The 16,459-nt window shown below is 48.1% G+C and overlaps 1 protein-coding gene across 1 annotated transcript in view; it reads right to left on the bottom strand.

Moving 5' to 3' along the window:
• The window catches only part of LOC140396798 (spectrin beta chain, non-erythrocytic 1-like), a 320,773-nt gene extending 310,851 nt beyond the window's left edge, over window positions 1-9,922 (bottom strand). The window contains exon 1 of the mRNA XM_072485544.1: window positions 9,906-9,922. The gene's annotated coding sequence lies outside the window, so the exon portion shown is untranslated. The remainder of the gene's footprint in view (window positions 1-9,905) is intronic.
• Between the last annotated feature and the right edge of the window lie 6,537 nt (window positions 9,923-16,459).

The following is a 16,459-nucleotide window of genomic DNA, read 5'->3' as shown; positions in this document are numbered from 1 at the left end:
ATAAAATTCGACTGGAAATCCATCCGGTCCCGGAGCCTTCCCCGCCTGCATACTCCTAATTCCTTTCACAATTCCTCTATCTCGATCTGTGCTCCCAGTCCCACCCTCTCCTGCTCCTCCACCTTCGGAAATTCCAGCCGGTCCAGGAAGCACACCATTCTCTCCTTCCCATCCGGGGGCCGAGCTTCGTATAATCATTTATAGAATGCCTTGAACACTCCATTCACTCTCTCCGCTCCCCGCTCTATCTCTCCTTCCTCATCCCTCACTCCCCCTATTTCCCTCGCTGCTCCCCTTTTCCTCAATTGATGGGCCAGCAACCTGCTCGCCTTCTCCCCATACTCATACTGTACACCCTGTGCCTTCCTCCACTGTGCTTCTGCAGTACCCGTTGTCAGCAAGTCAAATTCTACGTGTAACCTTTGCCTTTCCCTGTACAGGCCCTCCTCCGGTGCCTCCGCATATTGCCTGTCCACCCTCAGAAGTTCTTGCAGCAACCGCTCCCGTTCCCTACTCTCCTGCTTTCCTTTATGTGCCCTTATTGATACCAGCTCCCCTCTAACCACTGCCTTCAGCGCCTCCCAGACCACTCCCACCTGGACCTCCCCGTTATCATTGAGTTCCAAGTATTTTTCAATGCACCCCCTCACCCTTAGACACACCCCTTCATCTGCCATTAGTCCCATGTCCATTCTCCAGGGTGGACGCCCTTCTGTTTCCTCCCCTATCTCCAAGTCTACCCAATGTGGAGCGTGATCCGAAATGGCTATAGCCGTATACTCCGTCCCCCTCACCTTCGGGATCAACGCCCTTCCCAAAACAAAAAAGTCTATTCGCGAATAAACTTTGTGGACATAGGAGAAAAACGAAAACTCCTTACTCCTAGGTCTGCTAAATCTCCACGGGTCTACTCCTCCCATCTGCTCCATAAAATCTTTAAGCACCTTGGCTGCAGCCGGCCTCCTTCCAGTCCTGGATCTCGACCTGTCCAGCCCTGGCTCCAGCACCGTATTAAAATCTCCCCCCATTACCAACTTTCCCACCTCTAGGTCCGGGATGCGTCCTAGCATGCGCCTCATAAAATTGGCATCATCCCAGTTCGGGGCATATACGTTTACCAAGACCACCGCCTCCCCCTGTAATTTGCCACTCACCATCACGTATCTGCCCCCGCTATCCGCCACTATGGTCTTTGCCTCAAACATAACCCGCTTCCCCACTAGTATAGCCACCCCCCTGTTTTTCGCATCTAGCCCCGAATGAAACACCTGCCCCACCCATCCTTTGCGTAGTCTAACCTGGTCTATAAGTTTCAAGTGCGTCTCTTGTAACATAACCACGTCTGCCTTAAGTTTCTTAAGGTGTGCGAGTACTCGTGCCCTCTTTATCGGCCCGTTCAGCCCTCTCACATTCCACGTGATCAACCGGGTTGGGGGGCTTTTTACCCCCTTGCCGATTAGCCAGCCCCTTTTTCCAGCTCCTTACCCAGTTCCCACGCAGCTGTGTCCCTCCCCCCCAGGCGGTGCCCCCCCCCCCGCCCACCCCACCCCATTCCGGCTCCCCCCTCTCCCCAGCAGCAGCAACCCAGTAACTCCCCCCTCCCACCACCCCCCCCCCCCCGCTAGATCCCCCACTAGCATAGTTACACCCCCCATGTTGCTCCCAGAAGTCAGCAAACTCTGGCCGACCTCGGCTTCCCCCCCGTGACCTCGGCTCGCACCGTGCGACGCCCCCTCCTTCCTGCTTCCCTATTCCTGCCATGATTATCATAGCGTGGGAACAAAGCCCGTGCTTCCCTTTTGGCCCCGCCCCCCATGGCCAACGCCCCATCTCCTCCACCTCCCTTCCTCCCTCCACCACCACCTGAGGAAGAGAGAAAAGTTACCACATCGCAGGATTAATAACATAAAACTCATCTTTCCCCCCCTTTTCGCCCCCCATACTCGCCCCACCACTTTGTTTCAAACGTTCTTTTTTAATAACCCGCTTATTCCAGTTTTTCTTCCACAATAAAAGTCCACGCCTCATCCGCCGTCTCAAAGTAGTGGTGCCTCCCTTGATATGTGACCCACAGTCTTGCCGGTTGCAGCATTCCAAATTTTATCTTCTTTTTGTGAAGCACCGCCTTGACCCGATTAAAGCTCACCCTCCTTCTCGCCACCTCCGCACTCCAGTCTTGATATACGCGGATCACCGCGTTCTCCCACCTACTGCTCCGAGTTTTCTTTGCCCATCTAAGGACCATCTCTTTGTCCTTAAAACGGAGGAATCTCACCACTATGGCTCTAGGAATTTCTCCTGCTCTCGGTCCTCGCGCCATCACTCGGTATGCTCCCTCCACCTCCAGCGGACCCGCCAGGGCCTCTGCTCCCATTAACGAGTGCAGCATCGTGCTCACATATGCCCCGACGTCTGCTCCTTCTGCACCTTCAGGAAGACCAAGAATCCTTAAATTATTCCTCCTCGCGTTATTCTCCAGCACCTCCAGTCTTTCCACACATCGTTTATGGTGTGCCTCGTGCATCTCCGTCTTCACCACCAGGCCCTGTATATCGTCCTCGTTCTCGGCAGCCTTTGCCTTCACGACCCGAAGCTCCCGCTCCTGGGTCTTTTGCTCATCCTTTAGCCCTTCGATCGCCTGTAATATCGGGGACAACAGCTCCTTCTTCATTTCCTTTTTAAGTTCTTCCACGCAACATTTCAAAAACTCTTGTTGTTCAGGGCCCCATGTTAAGCTGCCACCTTCCGTCGCCATCTTGGTTCTTGCTTGCCTTCCTTGCCGCTGCTCCAAAGGATCCACTGCAATCTGGCCACTTCCCTCTCCTTTTTCCATCCGTTTCCAGGGGGGATTCCCTTCTGGTTTACCGCACAGTGCTTCTAGCCGTTAAAATTGCCGTTGGGGCTCTTATTAAGAGCCCAAAAGTCTGTTCCACCGGGAGCTGCCGAAACGTGCGAATTAGCTGGTCATCGCCGCACCCGGAAGTCCCCCGTTTCACGATTTTTAAAAGCACAAATGAACCACGCCGTCGGGACCTCGGCCCATCAGAGGTGGAGAATCGCGGAGGCCCTGGAGAGTACCAGGTCGGGCCCACTAATGATATGCAAACGGTGCCTACTGTACATGCAGAGTGAAACACATTGACGCTGTTTGAGGTGACGGGGAATCAATATTTGGAGTCAAATCCGCACCTGCTGCGATTTTTGCTTCAGAACCTATTCTCCACCTAATTGCATTTCCAGATTTTGGCGTCGGCTAACGGAGAATCTCGCCCATGACTTTGACTCAATTTGGTGCGGGTGTAGAATTTCACACTTGAAAACATGTCGTATCATGTATTCTTTAGAAATAATCTCCAAACACATCATTTAATTTGTTAATGCATTGGTCAAGAGAGTCTCAGTTATTTCAAAAACAGCATGGTCATTTTTACAAAAAACATTGTACACAGATCGACCAAAATAACAATGGTATTTTTCTACATACACTGCACAGCTTAACAGTGCTTTCCATTGAACTCGTATTGAACATTTCTATGAAGTCTAATTTTACCTTGGGCTACATGTGACATGTAGGACTGGGGTAAGTAGCAACTCATATGTAGTAAGGTTTGCACATGAGCAGTCATCCTGAATGAGACATAGCCATAGTGAGTCTGTATAACGGAATTTGGAGCACGGTGGGAATTCAGTGCAGGAAGTAATTGCCGGGCTTCAGCGCTTTGAGTGTTGGTTGGAGGCACAATGGGGCATCCACAAGACTGAGAGTTGTGTGGACATCACGTTTTTAGACATGGTCACTCTGCAGCTTAAGGAAATACAGTCGGAGAGGGAGTGGATGACCAGCAGTCAGAACAAAGGGGGCAGGCAGGTAGTCAGGAAAGCTGCAGAGTGCATCTCACTCAAGAACCGTTTGTGTGTGTTGGAAAATGGTGAGGGTGACGATTCCTCTGGGGCGTGCAGCCAGAGCCAGGCTCATGGCACTGTGGGTGGCTCAACTACACAAAAGGGAGGGGGGGGGAGTAAGAGTGGAAGAACAATAGTGTAGGGTGCAGACAATTAATTCTGCGGCCGCAGGCATGACTCCAGGATGGTCCGTTGCCTCCCTGATGCCAGGGGAAGGAAGTCATTGAACAGCTGCAAGATGTTTTGAAGGAGGAGGGTGAAAGGTCAGAACAGCTGCAAGGTCAGAGGTTGTGGTTTACACTAGCACCAATAATATAGGTAGAAAGAGGGATGAGGTCTTGCAGCAAGAATTTAGGGAGCTAGCTAGCAGATTGAAAAGCAGGGCCTCAAAGGTTGTAATCTCTGATTTCTATCTGTGAGTATAGGAATAGGAGGATAGAGCAGATGAATGAATGAATGGTGCAGGAGGGAGGGCTTTAGTTTCCTGAAATATTAGATCCATTTCTGGGGAAAGTGGGACCTGTACAAGTTGGGCAAGTAGCACCTGAACTGGAATGGGTCAAAAATCTTTGCGGGAACTTAGCTAGTGCTGTTGGGGGGGGGGGGGGGGTAAACTAATTTGGCAGGGGATGGGTCACAGTATGGAGGTACAGTGAGGAGCAACCACAGCCAAATAAAGAAGAAAAACCAATCAGTCTGGATGGCAGTGCAAAGAGAGACATGTTAAGGCACAAGGGAATATGGCATGGCTGGATGGCACATATTTTAACGCAATCAGCCTTATGGGTAAGGATGATGAACGGAGGATGTTGATTAACACATGTGGATATGATATTATTGCTAATCCAGAGACATGGTTGAGGGAAGGAGGGGATTGCAGCTCAATATTCTGGGGTATAGAATTTTCAAGCGAGATGATGCGGGGAGAGGGTGTTGCAATATTGATCAAGGAGTCAATTACTGCCAAAAGAAGGGATGTTAGCAGGCTCCCCAATTGAGATCAAATGGGTGGAACTAACAACAAAAAGGTGGCAATCATGTTGTTGGGTGCGTAACAGTCATGCAGAAGATCAGATATGTAGGCAAATCTCAGAGAAGTGCAAAGATAATAGGATAACAACAGTAGGCATTTCAACTTCCCCAATATTGTTTGGGATAGTCAGAGTGTGAAAGGCTTAGAGGAAGCGGAATTCTTCAAGTGCATCCAGGAGAACATTTTGAGCCAGTGCGTTGGAAGTCCTACAGGAAAGGGGGGTGGTATGTGAACTAGCTATAGGGAATGAAGCGGGGCAGGAGGCAAAGGTGTCAGCGGGGGAACATTTCGGTAATAGTGACTAGAATTCAGTAGATTTACAATAGTTATGGAAAAGGATGGACCAGAAATAAAGGTTCGGATTTGGGGGAATCCCAATTTTAATAGGATAAAACAGGATCTGGCCAAAGTGGAGTGAAAGCAGGTATTTGTAGGAAAATCCACATCGGAGCAGTGGGAATCATTCAAGAAGGAAACAGAGGGAGTACAAAGTCAACAAGTTCCTATAAAGATAAAGGGCGAGACCAAAATGGCCAGAGAGCCCTGAATGTCAAGGAATATAAAGGATTGGATAAGGAAAGAAAGGAAGGCTTATTGCAGATTCAGGGGGTTCAAAAAAGTGGATACCCTAGAGTAGTATAGAAAGTGCAGCGGGGTATTTAGAAAATAAATTAGAAGAGCGAAAAATGGGCATGGAAAAACACTGGTGCGCCATTTGCTGACAGCGGGATTCTCTGTTCCCACCGCTGTCAATAGGAATTCCCGTTGACACCACCCAACACCAGAGAATCCCATCACCAGCAAATAGCCAGAGAATTCTGGCCCTGGTTCCACAATAGTGACCATGACAATGATTGTGAGGAAAATCCATCTGGTTCACTAATGTCCCTTTAGGGAAGGAAATCGGCCGTCCTTACCCGCTCTGGACTACATCTGACTCCAGACCCCAGAGAAATGTGGTTGACTCTTAAATGCCGTATGAAATGACCAAGCAAGCCATTCAGTTCAAGGGCAATTAGGGATGGGCAGCAAATGCTGGCCTTACCAGTGACACCCACATCCAGTGAAAGAGCAAAAAATTAAAATAGCACTTGGTGTTCTATTGACATTTGCATATTTATGATGACCTAATCTGCCCATAGAAAGCACTTTGGATGCTCAAGAGTTATGAACTGTGGCATAATAGAGAGGGAATGTATTTTGCTCCATGTTAAATTCCCCCATCACCTACACGCATCATTCCTGCTAGGCAGGTCGGGACTAAATTTGTTTTTTTACGCTGCATCATTTCAGTGAACCTTCACTGAACATGGCCTGAGGAATAAATTAAACTCACTGGGTGTGATTTTCAGCCCACGATCGCATTTCCTGATTTCCTGCCCCATGCCAGCGACATCACGAAGTTCAGGCCCACAAAGGGCGGGGACCTCATTTAATGTATTTTAATAAATTGTAATATTACCAGGCCATTCCCCCACCACATGATCCCCTCTCACTGAATATTAATACCTCGCCGATGTGACTGACAACAGCTTTGGCAAAACGGGAAACAATCAAGGGGATCCCACCGGGATACAAAAGTTAAGTATAAACCCTGGTGGGAGAGGGACTTGCCTAGACACTGGCACTGCTCCCTGGCCCAGGGTGGCACTGGCACATTCCTGGCAGTGCCAACCTGTGCCAGCAGACAGTGCCAGGGCCAGCCCCTCGTGGGAGCCCCATGGGGTAAAATTTCCATTAATGTGTGGTTTGGGATGGGGGGGCAGGTGGGGGGGAAGCATGTTCTGAAGGGGTAACTTACAGGCAATGGGCCGGGGGGGGGGGGGGGGGGGGGGGGGGGTTGAGAATGCCGGCAATTCTTCTGCTGTGGTCGAAAGGGGAGGCCATGATTATTGTCTGGGTTGGGGGAGCCCCCGATTATTGTCCAGGGATGGTGGTGGAAGCATCCCACACCTCCGAGGTGGGGCTGGGGACCAATCTGTTTCAGTTCTGATCAGGGCGCCCTTTAAAGATGGCACCTCTGAGGAGCCGGGTGCTGTCTCTATCAGGCCCCTTCCCACCAGATTGACGGTGTAAGCCACGCCCACTCTTTTTCTTTTGAGGCTCAAGTCCTGGAGAGAAAACGAGGGCTGGATTCACCGATTTTGAGGCTATGTCCCCACGCCGGCGTGGGAACGGTGGCATTTGAGGACCGAAAATCCGGCGTAAAACGGCCACCGATCCTCCGTTTTGCTGGGGGCTAGCAGGAAGGCAGTGTTGGGAGAATTGATGGGTCCATAGCCGCACTTGCGCACGGCGGCAGCCTGCAGCGGCTGCGCCATGCAACATGGCACCGGCTGCTCGCGGACCCAGCCTGCGAAATAGTGCCCTCCTTTTGCCGGGTCGCAAGCTCCAGACCACTCCCCAACAGTGTCTCCAGCCTCTGACAAAGTCCCTGACTCTGGTGGCGCTGGACTGAGTCCACAGCTGCCACGCCGAGTTCTCGACGGATAAGACCACACGCGACCGACGCCATCGGGAACTCGGCTGGTCGGGGGCGGAGCATCGCGAAAGCGGCCCTGCCCCCCTCCCGGTTTGGCCGTAAACGGGGATTCTCCAGCCGATTGCGATTTCGCCGTCGCCGACTGGAGAATCCCGCCCCTGGTCTGTGCACTAGGAGAGCTGCACACCGGTTCTCAGTCTGACCCTGACACTGCCAAATTCTGGTTCATTTCCACCCACTGAATGTTTCTTTGCGTAAATACCAAGAATAACCAAACTGAACCAGTTGGAAAGTAAGTTACTTCTTTCTTTGCATTGATGCGTAAAATTAATGCATCTGTAGTCAAATAAATGCTGATGCTCAGATTTGGCATTCATCATTGGCTGCCTTTATCATTCTGCTGATTACAGTTGCCCTGTGGTGCCAGTTCGTACAATCACCAGATGCTGCCTTCCAAACAGAAACTCGGCAAACACAAGGGCATCCTTTTCATCATTTGTGTTTTGAAAGTATTGTGAACAGATGCAGGAGTCGGGTGAGGAAGCGCTGGTTTTCAATTTTGATTTAAAATAATGCACATCAAACTTAAACAACTCAGAGCAGCAGAAACCACGCACCAGCATCTCACTCTCCTTTTCTCTTGCTCACCCAACACTGGTGGAGTGAGACAAGTGTTTTATTTATAGCATTTCATTTTGTTCCCAGGAAAGTTTTCCATGATGACAGGCCAGTAGAATTTTGAGCATGAGCTGATACCTGAATGTTGAAGCATTTCCCTTGTTCTTGGGTTATGTTGTTCTTCAGTATCAAACAAGCAGAACAATCCAACTCGAGTTATCAAAGTTTAAACAAACCTCTCATTCAGGCAGCCTTCAAGCTGTCTGACTTGTTCAGTCTGAATTTAATACGACTTGTCCAGTCTGAATTTACTACGTCTGAATATGGGCAGCATGGTAGCACAGTGGTTAGCACAGTTGCTTCACAGCTCTAGGGTTCCAGGTTCGATTCCCGGCTTGGGTCACTGTCTGTGCAGAGTCTGCACACTCTCTCCGTGTCTACGTGGGTTTCCTCCGGATGCTCCGGTTTCCTCCCACAGTCCAAAGGTGTGCAGGTTAGGTGGCTTGGAGATGATAAATTGCCCTTAGTGTCCTAAACAAAGGTTAGATGGGGTCACTGGGAGGTGTGGGCTTAAGTAGGGTGCTCTTTCCAAGAGTCGGTGCAGACTCGATGGGCCAAATTCCCTCCTTATGCACTGTAAATTCTATGAATATATTGCTCAATTGGAAAACAGAGACATTGGGGGCGATTCTCCGAGTCCTGCGCTGGGCCGGGGAATCGGAGCAACCGCGCCACGACGACCCGACACCGGCGCGTGATTTTCCGAGGTGTGGAGAATCGGCGCCATTTGCACCGGCGCGTTTGGCGCAGGGCGGGCCGCTGGAATCGGCGGAGCCGCCGATTCTCCGGCCCGAATGGGGCGAGCGGCCGCTCTGACACAACAGAGTGCCGCCGGCGCCATTCACCCCTGGTCGCTGCCGGAGAGAACTCTGCGGGAACGCTCGGGGGGCGGCTTGTGCGGAGGGGGTAGGGGGGAAGGGGGGCTCCCTCACCGGGGGGAGCCTCCGATGGGGTCTGGCCCGCGATCGGGGCCCATCGATCGGCGGGCCGGCCTCTCTGTTGGCGGGCCTCCTTTCCTCCGCCGGCAATGTTACATCCCTGCGCCATTTTTGCGCGGGGCAGCCTGGGGGTGGACGGCCACTGCGAATGTGCTAGTTGGCGCCTGCCCAACTGCGGCAGGCAACTTTTAAGCGGCGCCGGGTCTCTGACGCCGTGCCAAGGTCCCACCCCCGCAAATCATGCCACGCTCCTGCCAGCCCCACGGAGGCCCCAGAATGGGGGTCTGAGAACGGGTGCTGACGCCGGAGTAAAACACTCCGGTTTTTACTCCGGCATCGGCACTTAGACTCCCGTTGGGAGAATCCCGCCCATTAACTCTGGTTTCTCTCTTCACAGATGCAGCCAGACCCTTCTAGTTTCATATGCTAGAAATGCTCATAACATTACATCACGCCAACATTAAAGCAGTGAGAAAGGAGGGCAATCAAAAGACAACACTCTCAATGATCAGAAATAGTTACAAAAGCAAATTAAAAATGACCAATTCCACACTATAATGTATTGTCAAATTTAATCACATCTTTCTTCAATTCTCTCCTTGTCCTCTCTTCCACTTTCTATTTTTTGCTTCATGCTCCTTCACTCTATCATTATTTGCTCCTCCACCCGGCTTCAGCTTTTACATTAGACTCGCCCTGGCTAATGCTCTGGAGATACGGGTTCAAATCCCACCATGGCAGCTGGAGATATTTATATTGAATCAATTTTTTAAAAAATCTGGAATTGAAAGCTCATCTCAATAAGTGTTGATTGTCCCAAAAAACCATCTGGTTGACCAATTTCCTTCGGGAAGGGAACAGCCATCCTTACCTCAGTCTGTCCTTTGTAAGATCCCAGACCCACAGCAGTATGATTGACTCTTAACTTCCCTCTGGAATTGCCGAGTAAACCAATCAGTTCGCGATTGGCAACAAATGCCGGCCCTACCAATGAAATAAAAAGCTGATTTCGATAAGAGTTACTGGACTGTCATAAAAACTCGCTAAACTTAGAATCCTTACCTAGTCTAATCTATACACAGCTCCAATCCCACAGCAAAAAAATGAAGTGGTTTAACAGGCCGAGATTTTTTAAAATTCATTAATCGCTGGATAGGTCAGCATTTTATCTCTAATTGCCCTCAAGACGGTGGTAGTGAACAGCCTTCTTGAACCGCTGAGGTGCATGTGATGTCAATACACTCACATTGCTGTTAGGGAGTCCCAGGATTTTGACCCAATGGTAGTGATGGAACGGCGATATAGTTCTAAGTCAGGGTGGCAAGTGGCTTGAGGGGGGGGTAGAGGGGCACTTTCAGGTGACATTGTTTCCATGTGTCTGCTGCCCTTGTCCTTGTGGGTGGTAACAATGGTGGGTTTGGAATGTAGTGGGCCATTTGGGCCTTCAAACATGCTCGGTGTTTATCAAACCCCTACATTGTGCTTCAGGATGGCAGCCCACCATCACGTTTTCAGAGCAGGGGCATTAAATTAATACCTTGTCAATGATGCATACATCTTGAGAAAGAAGAAAATGTTACTTGGGCCAACAATTCTATGACCAGTGCATGAATCGCAAAAGGTTGGTATACAGGTACAGAAAGTAATTAGGAAAACTAATAGAACGTTATTGTTAATTGCAAGGAGAACTGAATATAAAAGTAGGAAGGTTATGCTTCAGTTGTACAGAGTACTGGTGCGATGACACCTGGAGTACTGCATGTGGTATTAGTCTCCTTATTTAAGGAATGATGTAATTGCATTAGAAACAGTTCAGGCAACGTTTACTAAACTTGTATCAGGAATGAGCAGGTTGACATCTGAGGAAACATTGGACAGGCTCGCCTTGTATCCACCAGAGTTTAATAGAGTAAGAGGTGACTTGATTCAAATATGTAAGATTCTGAGGTGTTTTGACAGGGTGGATGTGGAGAGGATGTTTCCTCTTGTGGGAGAATCTAGAATCAGGTGTCACTGTTTAAAAATAAGGGGCTGGATTCTCCGCCCCACCACATTTCTGCCCCGACCCACCGGCAGGATTCTCCGTTACGCTGGCTGGTCAATGGGGTTTCCCATTGTGGGGCAGCCCCACGCCGTCGGGAAACTCCCGGGCGCCGGCAAAACGGAGAATCCCACCGGCAGAGAATCCCGCCCTAGGAGTTGCCCATTTAAGACAGAGATGGAGAGTTTTTTTCACTGAGGGTAATGAGTTTCTGGAACCCTCACCCTCAAAAAGTGGGGTAGCAGAGTCTTTGAATATTTTTAAGGCAGAGGTAGATCGATTCTTGATAAGCAAAGAGGGTGAAATGTTATCTGGGGGTAGGCGGGAACGTTGAGTGGAGGTTACAATCTGGTCAGTCATGATCTTACTGAATGTGCGTCTGTATGTTGTCTGAATTTTGTCTTTCTACCACTTCGGCTGAGACATTAACCCGTTCAAAAGAAATCAGTTAATGCTTTTGCTAAAGTAGCAGAAAAGGGAAGGGTCCATAAATTCTTTGAAGATATTTTGACTTTAGCATTCATGCAACAAGTTTTGTTCTGTGAGAAATACACAGCTCTGTTCATAAACAGACATTCAGATATTTGGTTAAAGAGTGGCATACCTATTGGATATTCAGGACTGAAGGGACAGCTTTGGGATCTCAGAGGTTCGCAGTTCTTCATCGAACTACAGATGCCCAATTTGCATAATTTGTCAGCTAAAACATCTAGATACTGGCAAAATCCTAGCAGCTGCCTTAACTGTTGAGGGCAGCACCGTGGCACAAAGGTTAGCACTGCTGCCTCACAGCGCCAAGGACACCGATTCGACCCCGGCCCAGGTCACTGTCCATGTGGAGTTTGCACATTCTCCCCGTGTCTGAGTGGGTCCTACCCCCACAACCCAAAAAGATGTGTAGGGTAGTCGGATTCGCCAAGCTAAATTGCCACTTAATTGGACAAACAGAATTGGGTACTCTAAATTTTTTTTTAAATTAAATGCTACCTTAACTGTTCAAAGGATCCAGGGGCGGCACCATGGTGCAGTGGTTAGCACTGCTGCTTCACAGCACTGAGGACCCGGATTCGATCCCGGTCACTGTCCATGTGGAGTTTGCATATTCTCCCCATGTTTGCGTGGGTCTCACCCCCACAACCCAAAGCTGTGTAAGGTAGGTGGATTGGCCATGCTAAATTGCCCGTTAGTGGAAAAAAAATTGGGTACTCTAAATTTTTAAAAAAACACTGTTCAAGGGATCCTGGCTTGTCGCACCAAGTCGTCAGACACCAAAGTGACTTAACAGAAATGTTAAAAATGATGCTTGGAAACTGACAAAGTTAATTCAGGTAAGTTGGAACATCACAGAGGAGTAGAGTGGCACAGACCCTACAGAGCAGCAGAGAAAGAACAAAGTTAGGAACAGGAGAAATCAGGTGAGACCATTTTAAATCACAAGAATAATAGACTTTCAGAACAAATCACTCGAAAGGGCCAATTAAATAAATAGCGTTAATGGGTTCAAGAATCAAATTGATGCAAAGCAGAACGATGTGAAGCATACAATGTGAAGTAGGCAGTTTGGTATTGAGATTAACCCAGAAAAAGGTCTGCTTAGCCCACAGCCCTCATCAGTGCCTAAAGCTGCTGTGGGGATCAGACCATCTGTTCTATTTTTAACACAGTTTAATGTGTTTTCACAGACTTTATTAAAAAGAGGTTAACATGTTCAATTCTACTTGACGAAAATCATGAATTTACATTAATGTATTAACTTGTAACAAAATAGCACAAAGAGATTAACCCATTTAAGCTGGCCAACGCAATTGGAGGAACAAGTGGAGCAGTTTAGTAAGGATGAAAGCAGGCATGGGGATCATAATGTGAGGTTAACCCTTGTTCACTGTGTGCAGCTGGAGCTAAGCTGCAGGTTGTCCGTGGGCCTGAGCAGTGAACACAGAATCATGGGCTGATTTAGCACACTGGGCTAAATAGCTGGCTTGTAATGCAGAACAAGGCAGCAGCGCGGGTTCAATCCCCATACCGGCCTCCCTGAACAGGCGCCAAGTAACTTCATTGAAACCTACTTGTGACAATAAGTGATTATATTATTAAAAGGTCAGCAACATTTGAAGCTGCATCTGCACTACTTAAAGGTAGCCTGCACCAAGGCTGCAGCAGATGCTTGAACTGGTTACAAACAAGAGCATGAGTTAAACAAATGACTAAAAGAATGAGTTAAAATGATGCCATAACATGACAGAGGGCAGGTTCCAAGATTTTCCCAAGCTTCATTGGAGAGCTTATTTGAGAAGGTGCAGTGGAGAGCTGTCATCTATCTTCAGAGATAGCCTTTTGGCAAGCAGTTAAGAAACCAGTTAGGTATGTTGATCTTCATAACAAGATGGGCTGAGTAAAGAGTAAGAATGTCTTACTGCAGCTGTACAGGGCCTTGGTAAGACAAACAGCTGGAGTGCAATTTTGGTCTCCTTAATTAAGAAAGCACATACTTGCCACAACGGGAGTGCAGTGAAGGTTCACCAGAATGATTCCTGGGATGGCAGCATTGTCGTATGAGGAGAGATTGCGTCGACTGGGCCTGTACTCATTCGAGTTCAGAAGAATAAGAGGGAATCTCATTAAAATGTGTAAAATTCTGACAGGGCTGGACAGACTGGATGTGGGGGAGTGATGTTCCTCCTGATCAGGGCATCTGGAATCTGGGGTCACAGTCTCAGGATACAGGGTAAGCCAAATAGGACCGAGATGAGGAGAAATTTTTTTACACAGGGGGTTGTGAATCTTTGGAATTCTCTATCGCAGAGGGCTGTGGAAGTTCAGTCACTTGAGTATGTATAAGGTAGAGATGGATATATTTCTGATTAACAATAACGTAAAGGGTTATGGGGCGAGTGTGGGTAAAAGGCATTGATGTGTCTGATCAGCCATGATCGTATTGAATGGTGAAGCAGGTTCGATGGGCTGAATGGTCTATTCCTGTTCCAATGTTCGTACAGCGACATCCAGGATCAATAAGCATGGAGGAATATGGCACCAACTTGGCGCTCGAGGTTTTGTGCAGGTATCCCATTCTTTCCAATGTGGAATTCATTGGTACACTTGCATATCCAATGACAATGAAGTGTCTAATGACCAATGTCTCAGCGCCCATGAAGTCAGAAGTCATCCAAAATCTGTCTCCTGCCATGCAATTTCAGACTGCTGCCATCTTGGCTGCAGAAAGCAGTACGCAAAGGAACGTGAAGGGTCTCACTTGAGTCCAGCCGTCTGCCCTCCAACACATTGCTCGGTTTGCTGTGTTAGGAAAACAAAAGTAATTTTAACGGGATTTATATCTGTATTGGCGAGTTTTTTTTTTCCTGTTAATCCTCCTTCCCACACAAGCTAGGTGAGCCTCCTAGCTTTATTTCAAATCCTCATAAAATGTGGTCTTTTCAATCTAAGCGCGAGTTCCCAACCGTGTACCTGTGCAGTGAATCCTAGACATTTTCAGCCTCTAGTTGCTCCCACTCTCCTGAATCTTGAAATATTACCTGTGCCAGAGTGTCTCAGGGATATCTTAAAAACCATTCACCCCTGAAAGTTCAACTCCATGGCAATGTGAATCACATGGACGTTGTATCGAGGTGGAAATGCTGATTAGCTATCTTTCAGATCTGAAATGACTTTTATCTTGGAAATAAATGGACAGTTTGAAGCAAAACAGTTCACAACATAACAGTCTCAACACCTTCCTGGGACTTTGGAGACTAGCAGTGTAACCATTGTAAACACAAATGCTACTGCCATTGTCTCCAAGTGTGTACACCTTACACATTCTTTCCAGAAAGCAACCTGGGCCTCCCTTTAATCTTTAACAGCCACATTATCCAGGCCTCTTGTTAGGCAGACATCAGAACAGGTCATCCCTACATTTTATCCTAAATTAAAGAAACAGAGTTGGATTTATCGACCAACCTGCCATGTTTTTGCAGCAGCGGAGGCAGCCCGTCAGTATTATTTACTGGTCCCACCATTATCAATGGAATTTTCCACTGACAGCACCCCTTGTCGCTGGGAAGCCCGTACACTGGCATGGGACCGGAACATCCTGCCGGTGTGAACAGGTGGTAAACTCTGCCCACAGTCCCAAAACGTGGTTGACACAGGCAAGAATCAAATAGAATCATAGAATTTACAGTTTAAAAGGAGGCCATTCGGCCCATCAAGTCTGTGCCGGCCCTTGGAAAGACCATCCCACTTAAGGCCATGCCTCCACCCTATCCCTGTAATCCCTGTAACCCAGTAACCCCACCTAACACTAAGGGCAATTTATCATGGCCAATCCACCTAACCTCCATGTCTTTGGACTGTGGGAGGACACCGGAGCACCCGGAGAAAACCCAAGCAGACACGGGAGAATGTGCAGACTCCACACAGACAATGCCAAGCCGGGAATCGAACCTGGGATCCTGGAGCTGTGAAGCAACTGTGCTAACCACTGTGCTACCGTGCTGCCCAATCTGCAGCTGGTTCCTGAAGATCTCTCTTTCTCAAAGTGTTTTAACTCACTCGCAGGTACCGGTTATAGAATCCCGACAGTGCAGAAGGAGGCCATTTGGACCATAGAGTCTGCACCGACCCTCTGAAAGAGCACCCTACATAGGCCCACGCCCCCACTATCCCCGTAACTCCACCTAACCTGCACATCTCAAGTGGCAATTTTTGCATGGCCAATCCACCTAACCTGCACATTTTTGGACTTCATCCAAGACATCTCTTTACAACAAGTATACCTGGGTTGGCTAACTATTTAAAAGTGGATTTTGACCCAAGATGGTTTTTGCTTGAGTGGAGATAAAAGATTTGGAGTTAGTGTTTCATGTTATTGTTAAGCATTTTTTAACTGGTAATTGTAAGATGAGGGCAACCAAATTCTGCAGCCAAATTCCTGGAATAAAACCGGTTGTACTCATGAAATGTAAAGCGGTAACTTTTTCACTATTTACTGAATTTTATTTCAAGTGAGGTGTCATGGGACTGTCCCTTTAAGAAATGTTTTGTCTTATCACATGGCTTCAGTGATGTCATTGTGTGGGTGGAGCTGGGCTGTGGCTCTGAGTTTTTCTTTTGCTTTGGTTTGGGGCTGTTGTGTGGCTCTGAGGTTTTTTTGCTTTCGTTTTCACATTTGGCTGCTGTATTCAGACAGACAAGTATCTTGGAGTCTCTCTTTCTGAATTTTAAAAGCTGCCTCCAGATTATTTGATAACTTAAAAGTGATAACTGTTTTCTGGAAGGAATTCAAACCTGCTATTTTGGTAAAAGGGTTTTTTGGTTTTTGGGATGTTGTTATTAAATTGAAACAGTTTAGGGGGATTCATTAAGTGTTATATATAGAGTACTGT

Source organism: Scyliorhinus torazame, chromosome 2 (genome assembly GCF_047496885.1).
Source record: "Scyliorhinus torazame isolate Kashiwa2021f chromosome 2, sScyTor2.1, whole genome shotgun sequence".
NCBI lineage: Eukaryota > Metazoa > Chordata > Chondrichthyes > Carcharhiniformes > Scyliorhinidae > Scyliorhinus > Scyliorhinus torazame.
Note: the sequence above shows the minus strand (reverse complement) of the source record. Positions and strands in the feature narration are given on the sequence as shown.